At 42.1% G+C, this 13,228-nt stretch overlaps 1 non-coding gene across 1 annotated transcript; it reads right to left on the bottom strand.

The window, feature by feature from the left end:
- Positions 1-12,652: 12,652 nt before the first annotated feature.
- LOC123455423 lies at positions 12,653-12,756 on the bottom strand. Its single transcript, XR_006633901.1, has one exon. It is a non-coding gene; the product is annotated as a U6 spliceosomal RNA (small nuclear RNA).
- Positions 12,757-13,228: the final 472 nt, after the last annotated feature.

The raw sequence follows: 13,228 nt of genomic DNA, 5'->3' as shown, positions 1-13,228 counted from the left end.
TGACCATGGCATTTGTGGCCTCACAGTGGCTGATGCTGCCAATTCAAGCTGGATGGACAAAACTAGAGTAGACATGCACCCTGTGGAGTTCCTTTTCTAAACGTCCTCAATCAAAGGGAGTTATATACTCTTCTTCATTGCTTGAAAGGATTCAGTGAATCCTGGTGCACAGATTCATATCAGATGACAGTTCAGCCACACTGGTTTAGATTAGTCTACATAACTGAAGATAAAGTGCCATAAAATTTTTATAAATATATATTCCAAACCCAGGGATGTGAGAATACAAGAAAATGAGGTATGAATTATTTTATACTTCAATAAATATTAGTCCCATTAACTTAGTAATGTCAGCTTTCAGCTTTTGGAATGAAGTAAATACAGCCAGGATGTAGGCATTTGTTTACTGTATTGATCATATTTTTCTTGGTTAATCTTGTAAACAACAGTAATTTTAAATACAACAAATTTTAGTTATTCGTAAAATATTTCCAGATCAGTGTTTTCTATCGCTAAGTGTCAGTTTTCATATTATTGCCTCTGCCAAAGTTCAACAGGATTTGGGGAGGGGACAAAGGAAGGTAATGAGAGGGTAGTATGTCAGAACACATTGTATACATTATGAAAATCATCAATAAAATGTTTAAAACATTCTTCTGTTGATGCTTTGAACAACGTGACCTGAAAAATCCACTATGTGAAAACATTAAAGGGCTTATGGCAGGAAAGATTGCTCAGTGGTTAAGGGCACTTCCCAGGCAAGAATGGGGACCTGAGGGGTCCTGAAACTATGAGTTCAAGTCTTCAGATCCCACATAAAGCAGTCTGCTGTGGCCACGCATAACTGGAAACCCAGGCCTGCAGAGGAGCAGAATCTTTGGCGCTCTGCAAGCTCTGGAATCAGCAAGAGGAGACCCAAGCTCAGAACAGGTCTAGGCAGAAGAGCAGTGGAGCAGAGCATCTGATGTTCCATTCCAGGTACTGCAGGCAAGCAAGCCCCTTCTGCAGGTGAGGGCGTGGGGCCCTGTGAGGACACATACAAGTGCATACAGCACAAACACATTCACCCACCCCGCAACTGGGGTTGGGGGGGCACAGCCCTGGGATTATAGAAACCAACCTCCTTTGGAGTGCTGTTTATCCAGGAGTGAGCTAGTTGCTGCAAGGAGCACAGTCTGAGGGAAGGAAACTATGCCTTGGGGTTGTTTCCTAGGAGCGGGCTAGCTGCTTGTTTTAGTCTGATGGAAAGGATAACCATCCCTTGGAGTTCCCCACGAGCGGGCTAGCCGTGTCTATAGCAGAGCCTGAGAGAAGGCGAGAAAACCCCCTTGGGTTCATGTAGACTGAGGGCGAACCCAGAGCATCTGCTGTGACCACTGCTCTCAGATGTTTCTGCAGCTGTAGCCTCGGCTCACAGGCACTCATTGGTGCTTTTATTGAATAGCCAACAAACAGTAATACCTGAACCAATTGAGCATTGCATGAGCAAAGGACAAGGAACTTTTGATGTTGAATAATCCTTAAACAATTGTTACAGGAAAGGCCAGCACTGGCAGATAGTGAGACCCTGTCTCAAAATAAAAAGTAAAAGGTAAAAAAAAAAGACCTGAAGCTATAATTCAGTGGTGGAACACTTGTCTAGCATATGTGAGGCCTTGGGCTCAATCCCACACAGAAAAAGTATAATTAGTAAAAATATAAAGTGAAAGTGTAGAACATGTGATGTCCTGTATATGTGCATGTGTGTGCATATATGCATACATATGTGTTGAGCTGCGCTTATTTTTCTGAAGGCTAAATGGATCCACCTTGACGGATCAGGAAACTCTTGATATATAGGAATTGAGTCTTGTATAGTTTATTCCATACGCTTACTGTATTTTGAGACAGACCGTAATGAATCATGTAGAGAGGATTGTTAACGGGCTCACAGATCAAAGGCCAGAGGTGAGAAGGTGCAGAGTCGACAGTACCAGAAGGAATACGTCCCCCAGCCACTGATGAGGAGGAAGTCAAGGGCAAGGTAAATCATGAAACTCTGCTCACATCTCCTAACCATCCTTCCTCTGTTAAGAGGGGGTGGTGACCAGGCCGGAGGCTCCTCCTGAAGTTTAGCCATGCTTCCCAAGACGGCTGGAACACTCAGTTCACTTTTTCTTAGCTTTTACTCTGCGACGCAGAATCAATCATTGAATACCTTGAGTATATAAAATATATTTTTGTGACCTTGAAAACTCTGAGTCTTCTGAAATGTAACAGTACCATAATTTGGGAAATATTCACACAGTTTCCAGTCAAGTAGTGAACACTGGCCAGAAAACATAATTTTTAGTGTGGTGGAAATGAATAGGAGGATATATTTACAGCACACTGACAAGTTGCCCAGGGCAGCCCATGTAGGAATAATTGTATAAAATGTGAATTATCTGTTCAGCTCTTGGGCAAAACTTTGAACAGTGACAATGCTACATATATTTTTACTACGGTAAAAGTTTTATGAGAAGATAAAATTACTGTACATTGATGAAATAAGGTTCTTTTTACTTCTGGAATTAATTCCATTCTGACCAGTATCCTCATCATATTTCTGAAAGTTATTTTTTGACACTGCCTTGCAATAAAAATGTATCAACATTAATCATTTAGCAGTCTCAGAATTAGACCATCACTCAACCCTTCACCGGCCTCTGGATGTCTTATTTCCAATGAGAACAATGAAAATGCAGGTATGGTTTTTCATAAAACAATGCTCATTTTAAATTACATGTGCAATCCAGGCATGGCAGCTTGCACATATAACCCCAGCACTCGGGAGACTGAGGCAGTCTGACACAGAGAGTGAGTTCCTGGAGCATGGGCTGTTCGAAGTGAGCGCCTTTCTCCAGAAACAGACAAATGACATGCATAGATTCCTTGCCATCTTATGGTGGTTGTTTAGCCTCTCAAGTTGTGCTGTAAGAGAGAATGAAGTCAAAATTTGAAAGTTTGTCACATTTTAATTTTCTTTGTGTTTAGGAATGTTTTAAGGAAGAATTTTTTTCTTTGGAAATATTCATTTTACAGAAAGATACTGCGACTTTACTGTCAGCTCATGCCTTACCCCTTCCTCTGATTTCATGTCAGATAAGTGTGTGGCTCCATGAACCAGAGAGGAAAGTCTTTGTGATTAATTGCCTTAATTTTTTTTTTTTTTTAAATTTTTAGAGGTAGGGTCTCACTCTGGTCCAGGCTGGAATTAACTCTGTCATTCAGGGTGGCCTTGAACTCATGGCAATCCTCCTACCTCTGGCTCCCGAGTGCTGGGATTAAAGGCGTGTCCCACCACGCCCGGCCCATTGCCTTAATTTTTTTTTTAATTTTTTATTTATTTATTTGAGAGCGACAGACATAGAGAGAAAGACAGATAGAGAGAGAGAGAGAGAGAGAAAGAATGGGTGCGCCAGGGCTTCCAGCCTCTGCAAACGAACTCCAGACACGTGCGCCCCCTTGTGCATCTGGCTAACGTGGGACCTGGGGAACCGAGCCTCGAACCGGGGTCCTTAGGCTTCACAGGCAAGCGTTTAACCGCTAAGCCATCTCTCCAGCCCTGCCTTAATTTTTTTTAAGACACACTTTCTAACCCTCTACTGCTGAGTACAAGATACAGAATCCTGTACACCAGGGATGGGGATAAGATTTTGCTATGTCCTTAATTTACCAGGAAGGTATTCTCAGTCCTTGATCTGCCTCACCATATTGTGTGCCATCCCAGATTGGATGGGATTGTTCATTTATCCATTTTCAGTGGAGAAAAATAACACCATTTAATGTCTTATGTCTCACTTTATTTGATGATAAGGCAGCAATGGTTATTTTCTCCATCATAGGATTTAACGAGATAATTGAAGAATAAAGGATAATTTTTGTACTTGATTAATAATAGCATAAGCACATACAAATTAAGAAATGTTTTCAACACCATTAACCTCTCTAATTTGCTCCAGTGAAGTTGAAGTTTCATAGAGAAAAATTCTAGAATAGTGCCACGTTTAAAATCAACAAAGATTCCACAGTATAAGACTCAAGAAGCCCGTGATTTAAGATCGATTTTTGTGGTTTGAATCTGGAATGTTCTACACAGGCCCATGTCTTGGATTCTTAGCCTCCAGCTTGTCATGATATTTTGAGGGCTGCGTAATCAGTAGGAGGTGTGGCCTGGCCGGCAGAGGTGGGTCACTGGGTAATGCCTTTGAGGGTGATAGTCTTGGCTCCACGCATGCCATCTGGGCTTCTTGGTCCGCTGTGATGTAAGAAAGTCATGCTGCACCTCTTTGGTGACAGGTGGCGTCTCTCCAGCTGCCATGTCTTTCCTGACCACTGAAACTGTGAGCCAACACAGACCTCTCCTTGCTACTGGTGGGTGTTTTAACAAGAAACATGACATGCACAGGTCAACCTAGAGTACTCTGAATTACTTTCTGACAAATTTTAAGTTACACTTTTAAAAATTCAAACTTACAGCAAAACAAATGTAGGGTTTGGCTCACTGTAGCTACATAATGAAAGTGACTTTCTGCCTAAATTAACTTTTACAAGTCGGTGATGGCATATTGATACTTAGAGATATTTGGCATATTCAATGTGCCTCACACTTTTATTAGGGAACCTTTTAATTTAGGTAACCTTAAAATTTACACTGAATGCAGTTCATTATTTAAAAATACTTCAGTATGGACAATGAGCTATTGTGCACCTGTTTCAGCTATGTTTTCAGTATTGTGTGTTCCAACACGAGAATTCTTCTGAGAAGACTGTGAGCATTCCTATTAGGAAATCCACACTCGGGAGGCAGCTATTTTACTCTGGCTGACATCAGAGACCCTGTTAGTAGCGGATTCTCACTTAATGGCATGCTTGTTAGTTAGCATGTATGCTGACATGAGATTTAATTGAAAGAATTGATGTTATTCATGACACATGGTTAGGTGAAAACTAACAGTCCCCACATTCTGTGAACTGAATGTAAAGTCAACAGGCAGAGAAACAGTGTTTATCTTTCCCTCGCCTCTCTCCAATCGTCTCTTCCTTCCTTCCCTCCCTCCCTTGAACCTTGCCTCTTTTCCTATTCTTTTCTCTCTCTTTCCCCACTAAATTTTAGTCAAGTTAAGAATTTTTATATTTCTATTTTTATTTATTTATTTGAGAGAGAGAGGGAGAGAGAGAGAGAGAGAGAAGGAGAAAGAGCAACTAGAGAATGGGTTCTCAAGGCCTCTAGCCACTGCAAATGAACTCCAGATGCATGCATTCCCTTGTGCATCTGGCTTACATGGGACCTGGGAAGTTGAACCTGGGTCCTTTGGCTTTGTAGGCAAATGCCTTAATGGCTAAGCCATCTCTCCAGGCCCGGTTTAAGAACTACTTAGTAGAAAGGAATGTTTCTCAGATGTAATAAAGTATAAAAATGTGAAATATGTCAGGAAAAAAGTTGTCTTAGTCTTTAACTTGGATCATGTATATGCTGTCTCCCATTTCCCCTGGCGCTTGCCATCAGAGCAGAGAAGGACCATAACCCCAAGCTCTGCGTGACTAGACCCACATGATTGCCTGTGTTCAAAACTTATCTCCAGGGCTGGAGAGATGGCTTAGCGGTTAAGCGCTTGCCTGTGAAGCCTAAGGACCCCGGTTCAAGGCTCGGTTCTCCAGGTCCCATGTTAGCCAGATGCACAAGGGGCGCACGCGTCTGGAGTTCGTTTGCAGAGGCTGGAAGCCCTGGCGTGCCCATTCTCTCTCTCTCCCTCTATCTGTCTTTCTCTCTATGTCTGTCGCTCTCAAATAAATAAATAAAAAACGAACAAAAAAAACAAACAAACTTATCTCCACCCATTGGAAATGATGTGAACCTTGTCCCTGGTACTTAAATCTCAGTTTCTAAGATAAGTCACCCCTTACAGGAGTACTGTGCCCACTGACTGAGCTAGTTTGGATCAAAGCCCTGCTATGGTACTTTGACCTTATAGGTTTGTAATAAGTAGAAAGTCCTTTCTACTCCCTCACCGAGGCTGTCTGAGGTCAACAATCCTGTGTGTCAACATGACAAGGCCAAAGGATGCCCAGGTAGCAGGTAATACAATATCTCTGGGTGTCCTTGAGAGAATTTCTGGGGAAATGAGCACTTCAGCGGGTGGCCTGAATGAAGCAGTGTGTCCTCCCAGTGTTCATAGGTGTCATGCCATCCACGAAGGGTCCCAGGAGAACCCAGAGGCAGAGAAAGGGTGTCGTTGTTTTCTCTAACTAAGCTGCCCAGTGAAAACCCCACTTTGGGTTTTTTGGGTCAGATCAGGACTTGCACTATCGGCTCCTGATTGACACTGTTGGCTTTTGAACATGGGTTCAATTATGCCACTGCTTTTCCAGCTTGCAGACAACACATCAAGGAACATATTGGTTTCCATCACGATATCAGTCAGTTTCTTCTCTTTGATCTATTTCTACTCAAATACACTATCTTTAAGAATATAAATTTGGGGCTGGAGAGATGGCTTAGTGGTTAAGGTGCATGCCAGCAAAGCCAAAGGATCCAGGTTTGATTCCCTAGTACCCGAGTAAAGCCAGATATACAAGGTGGCACATATGTCTGGAGTTCGTTTACAGTGGATACAGGTCCTGGTGCACCCATTCTCTCTGTCTCTTTCTCAAATAAACCCATAAATACCATATTAAAAGATAAAATAATATAAGGGGCTGAAGAGATGGCTTAGCAGTTAAGCACTTGCCTGTGAAGCCTAAGGACCTCTGTTTGTGGCTTGATTCTCCAGTACCCACATGAAGCCAGATGCACAAAGGAGCGCATGCTTCTGGAGTTCATTTGCAGTGGTTGGAGGCCCTGGCATGCCTATTCTCTCTCGCTTGCACTTAAATAAATAAATAAAAATAAACAAAAAGTTTTAAAAAAGAATATAAAATTTATACGTGTGTGTGTGTGTGTGTGTGTGTGTAGGAAAACCCACCTGTTTCTATTGAGGCTTATTGAAATATTATTACAGTATTATAATTGAAGTATACAACTCTGCAAGTTTTGACATATGAACCCTCTTGTGAAAATAACCTATTTTTAGAAACCAAAATTTTTTCCATTTTAGTTCCTTTATCAAAAGGTTAATCTTGGGGCTGGAGAGATGGCTTAGCAGTGAAGGCACTTGCCTACAGAGCCAAACAATGGGAATTCCATTTCCCAGTACCCACATGAAGCCAGATGTACAAAGTGGCCCAAGCACCTAAAATTTGAAGCTTCTGAAGGTCCTGGGATGCCCATTCTCCTTCCCTGCTGGGCCTGGTGGCACCTTCCTTTAACTCAGAACTTGGGAGTCTGAGGTAGAATGTCAATTGCCATCAGTCTGAGGCTGTTTTGAGACCACATAGTGAATTCCAGGTTAGCCTGTGCTAGAGTGAGACCCTACCTTAAAAAACAAAACAACAACAAGTTAATCTTTACTCTAGTTTTCACTCTATTTGCTGAAATGGTTGCCAGTGTCCAGGCAGCTCTGAACTTTGGAGCCAGTACCTTACTTGAACACATTCCCCTGAGAGTCTCTCACACTCTTGTCTCCCTGAGGCTCTGCGTGGTGGTGAAGGCTTGTCCTCAGGGATGTGTTACTGGTCATATTTTTCTCTTTAGAGCAATAAATTGCTGAGTCATCATCTTATTTGTTAAAACTGTATCTGCCCTTCAAACTTCACCCAAAGCCCCACAGCAAAATGTACTGGAGTCCCATGACTGGAACTTTTTCTTTTCTTTTCTTTCTTTCTTTCTTTCTTTCTTTCTTTCTTTCTTTCTTTCTTTCTTTCTTCCTTCCTTCCTTCCTTCCTTCCTTCCTTCCTTCCTTCCTTTCTTTCTTTCTTTCTTTCTTTCTTTCTTTCTTTTTTTTCTTCAAGGTAGGAAGGGATCTGGAATTTACCATGGAGTCTCAGGCTAGCCTCGAACTCACAGTGATCCTCCCACCTGTGCCTCCTAAGTGCTGGGATTAAAGGCGTGTGCCACCACGCCCGGCTGGAGCTTTCCCTTGTTGGCTTTATACCGTTGCCATGGAGATTGCAATGTGAATGAGCTACTGCTTGAAAAGCCTGGCCTCAGTGCCTGGTACAGAGGAGGAATGGGACGCTTGTTATCGTGATCTCATAGTGAACAGCCTGACTCTCATTCATTCATTTGATAAACACTTATCGCTTTAAATAGACATGTACAATATAAGCTAGGCTTGAGGGGGGTTGGAAAAGGACATTTTGTTCTCATGACCCATTGAACAGAAAGGCAATTACAGCTCGGTGTGATGTTTGATAAAGATGACTACAAGAGTCATGGACAACCAGCCCTGCTTACTCATGCCTGTAATCCCAGCTCTCTGGTGGTGTTCTGGGGCAGCCTGGGTTAGAATGAGACCTTTCCTTAAAAGCTAAAAAGGAGGGCTTGAGAGATGGATTAGCAGTTAAGGCACTAAGGATCCAGGTTCAATTCTCCAGGTCCCACATAAACCAGATGCATGTGTCTGGAGTTCATTTGCAGTGGCTAGAGGCCCTAGTGCGCCCATTCATATTCTCTCTCTCTCTCTCTCTCTCTCTCTCTGTCTCAAATAAATAAATAAATAAATAAATAAATATTTAAAGGAAACTACAAATGAGTCATGGACATCAACTCCTTGGATTCAGCTTCAATTGCTCATGGCCATGTGGGAAGATACCCTACTTATTCAAATTAGATTGTTCACCCCCAAACTAGAAGTCCATATAATTTCAGGCACTCTCATTGTCAATGTGGGTTTAGCTTGACCAAGTGATTTCAGGGGTGGCTTCAGTCAGAGGAGTATTCATTCTTGATCCTTCTTTACTTTTTGTGCAGTGAAGGGAGATGGAAGGAGACTGCTGGGCACAGGAAGTAGCATGCTGTGGAGGATGTCATGCTGTGTGTGACAGCCTCCAATGGCTGTCCAGTCAGTCTGTATCCCGCTCCGCAGTCTGTGGCCTCCCTGGTCAGGGAACCTCAGGAGTCCATTGTGAATTTCCGCTGTCATCACCAGGCCTCATAGATCCCAAACTGAATCCAATTGTCAGATACCTTCTAGCACCATGGTTTAGCCCTCGGAGTGGGAAATAATTCTGCATTATGTCTATTGTAAAGGAGAAATTCAAGATAAAGAATCCATACTATGTCTAAAAATAGCATATCTCATATTATTTTGTAAAGGTTAAGGAATTCCATATGTAGTGACAGAATTCTGATCACTTCTCCGAGCTGTCTTCTGGTCACTTATGTTAATAATTACTCAGCTAAAGAGAACAGAAACTTTCTGGAGATTCCTCTAGCATTTTACAAAGATAGTGGCATTAGAGAAATTTTTTTTTTTTATTTTCAAAAAGTTGCCCATTGCTCTACAAGACCAGGTAGCCAGGAATGATTCCCAACAGACAGTATGGAACCGGGCACTACTCTCTGAATGGACCTGTCCCTAATCACATAGTCGTGAAAGTGACCTGAAGGTCAGGAGACCATTGTCAGACCATGGCAGCTGCACAGACCTCCAGAGGTGAGGTGGCTGCTACCTGCTCAGAGGGAACTTGTGCACATCAGTGAAACTGGTATTCCACTGGCGTCCTCCTTACTTCACTGAAGACATTTCTGAATTCAGATGAGATAGAGACATCCATTAAACTTGAGTGACATTTGGGTATCTTGACCTCAAGAGATTCTGATGTGTAGGCTTTTATTTTCTTTTTAGTGTGATGCATGTGCACATTGCCCTGCGTGTGCAAGTGCATGCATACACGTGTGCGCATGCCTGTGGAGGCTGGAAGACAACCTCAGATATGCCATCCACCTTCCTCTGAGACAAGATCTCGCATTCACCTGGAGCTCACCAAGTAGGCCAGATTGGCTGGCTGGCCTGGAAGCCTCTGTTTCTGCCTCCTCAGTGCAGGGGTTACAGGTGCACACCATCATGACTGCCTTGTACATGTGGGTTCTGGGATGGAACTCAGGTCCTTATGGTTACATAGCAAGCATTTTACTAACCGAGCCATTTCCTCAGCCCTGGTAAGTGTAGTTGTTTGAGTGCAATTTTGTTTTATACTATTGAGTTTCAAGAAAATTATTTTATTTAAATGTATGCCTTACTTTTAAAATATACTGTAACACTTTTTACTTAAAAGTGGACACTTGTCCCTGTGTTGAATAAAAAGATGTTGAGATTATTCACATTCAATCTTGGCCAGTTTGAAATTCATGTAAGCCTTTTTGCCCATACATAAACTTCAAAACAATTGCTTATTAGATTTATTTTATTTTATTTATTTATTTGACAAAGAAATAGGGGAAGAGAGAGAATGGGCTTGCCAGGGCCTCCAGCCACTGCAAAAGAACTCCAGACATATGCACCCCCTTGTGCATCTGGCTTACATGGGTCCTGGGGAATCAGACCTGGGTCCTTTGGCTTTGTAGGCAAACTCCTTAATACTAAGCAATCCCTCCAGCCCTAGACTTTTTTTTTTTAAGCAGATATGCAGCTGCAGAAATAGTGCTAATTTGTTTTCCCAAGGTGACTAGGAATAACTGTGGAACTGAAGTCATTACCTAAAATTGAGCTGAGAAAAATCATTCTCATAAAATGTCTGCTTTTAAACAGAAAAGCTTTTACAAAGGACAAATAGTATAGAGTGTCCCCGTTTACCCTCCACACCCTCCCCTTTTACTAACATGAGGTTTCTATGAGAATCCATCACAATTAATGAGCCAACACTTACATGTTATCATTAACTGAAGTCACACTTTATTCAGATATTCTCAGTTTTAACCTTTGCTCTTCCAGCATGTCATCTGGGATGTCATATCACATTTAATTGTCATGAGTTCTTGGTTTCCTCATTGTGATGACAGTTTTTTAATTTTTTCTCATTTTTTCCTTTTTTGATCTCCTTGACTATTTTTGAGGAGTGATAGTATTAAGGGGTTTTGTTTTTTCAAATCCCCAATTTGGATTTGTGTAATGGCTGTTTTATGACTGGACTGGGGTTATTTATGTGTGGGGAGTTTGCCACCTCATCACATCAGAAATGACTTATCGCTATTGATGCCAACTGTGATCAATTGGATGACATTGTCCATCTGCCTGGCACAGATCACATAGTGCATTCACAAATAAGTGTGATAAGGGTTCATAATCCTGCCGTCTCCACTCTTTTCATGGTGGCACAAGTCTTTGAGATGTGCCTGAGTGCTGTGCAGCTCTTGGCTTCTGACTTAGATATAGTGGAGCTTGGCCTTTACTGCTTGGGTTTTGTTCATTTCTTTATACGGCTGCTCTAAACACAGAGTTCCGTAGTGAGACAGGTCACGTTTCCATTTGTGACACGATTCTTATAAACACCCTCCCTGACTAGCGGGCAATTGCGATTTCTGACCTTACAAAGTAACCTTAGCTCTGAGGCAGTGCCTGGCTGTTCCTTCAGTCTGTGTGTCTGAGCATGCTGTGCTTTTCCTCAGGGTGCAGTCGTGGAAGCCAGTGATTTAATATACCCCACCCACCCGCCTCCCTCCAGCTCATCCGCATCCACTCCAAGCAGGTGTGCCGCGAGCAGCCTCAGCGGAGGTTACCACTGAGACATTTTGAAAAACTTGACAGAAGGCTGATGAGCAGGGAAATAACTACTGCAAATTTTAACTAGCTCAATGACCAGATGACTGGGTGACACACTATTAATTGTATTTATGAATTAAAAAGAAAACACTTGTGGGCTAGAGAGATGGCTTAGCAGTTAAGGCACTTGCCTGTGAAGCCTAAGGACCCAGGTTTCACTCTACAGAACCCACATAAGCCAGATGCACATGGTGGCACATGGGTCTGGAGTTTGTTTTCAGTGGCTAGAGGCCCTAGTGCATTTCTCTCTCTCGCTCTCTCTCTCTTTCGGCCTCTTTCTTTCATAAATAAATAAATAAATAAAATCTTTAAAAAACACTTGAAAAGGATAAAATTAAAACAAACTTCTGTCCTAAGAGAAGAACACTCTAAGATAAGAGTATATCCCAAAGGGAATATGACTAACTTGAATATGTTCCCATATTAAAGTTCTCAATAAAAATAAAAAAAATTCATCTTCATATGCTTAAATTTCCAGCTTTATTGAAGTATGATTGACTAATGAGGTATATTTTATTTGAAGGATATGTAAAATAGTATAAAATAGTTACTGTTAACACATCAGTCATTTTCCAGAGCAAGTTTCTTTTATGGGAGGAATGCTTTAGGTTTGCTCTCTTGGCAGATTTCAAGTAGGTCATTATGCGCGATAGTCCCCATGCCGTAGCCTAGGTCTAGAGAACTTATTCATTCTACAAGTTTGTGACCTATAGTCAACATCTTCCCACTTCTTTCCTCTGTGTGGACCACAATATGCATCTTTGAATGTTAGAGGCCCATGTTGGGGCATTATGAAGTGGAAAATATATGGCAAAGGGCTGCAATTCTTGAGGGTTTCCAAAGGAAGAAATGGAAATTTCTGGGCTCTTGAAGCATAAATAGAAGTGTGTTTTGGAAAGCAAGCAAAGGAGGCATCTTGCACATGAAGAAAGTATGCAAATTTATATGTGTGTGTGTATGTATGTTTGTATGTTTGTTTGTATGTATGTATGTATGTATGTATGTATGTGTGGAATGCTTCACAGGTTTGTGCAGGGGTCATGCTAATCTTCTCTGTATGGTTCCAGTAGTGGAGTAAGTGCTGTGAAAACAAGTTCCAGGTCCTCATCTCTGTACCCATGACACCCTGGGCTATGGAATGCAGCATCAAACTACTGAGCTCCTTTGAAAGGTAGGTGGTGAAGAAAACTTAGAAGAAGGAATATATCTATTGACACTCTCCAAACTTAGGAACAATTAAATAACTCGTGGAAAAACAAGCTCATTTTGGATTTCATTGTATTACTTAGGAAGTTTAGCTATGTGGTTGTGACAAACCCTCCCATTTCATGGACTGGAAGGAACGAACAACAAGTAGGTTAAATCATGCACATGTCACAGGGCTCTGTGTGTCATGGGGGCTTTCCATGTCACGGGGGCTCTGCATGTCATGGGGGCTCTCCATGTCATGGGGGTTCTGCATGTCATGGGGGCTCTGCATGTCATGGGGGCTCTGTGTGCCACGGGGGCATTGCATTGCATCTGTCCTCTTTCTCAGATCTGGAGCAGCTGGGTCCTGTCAATGT

This window comes from Jaculus jaculus, chromosome 16, assembly GCF_020740685.1.
Source record: "Jaculus jaculus isolate mJacJac1 chromosome 16, mJacJac1.mat.Y.cur, whole genome shotgun sequence".
In the NCBI taxonomy this organism is placed as follows: domain Eukaryota; kingdom Metazoa; phylum Chordata; class Mammalia; order Rodentia; family Dipodidae; genus Jaculus; species Jaculus jaculus.
This window is presented reverse-complemented; position numbering and strand designations above follow the sequence as displayed.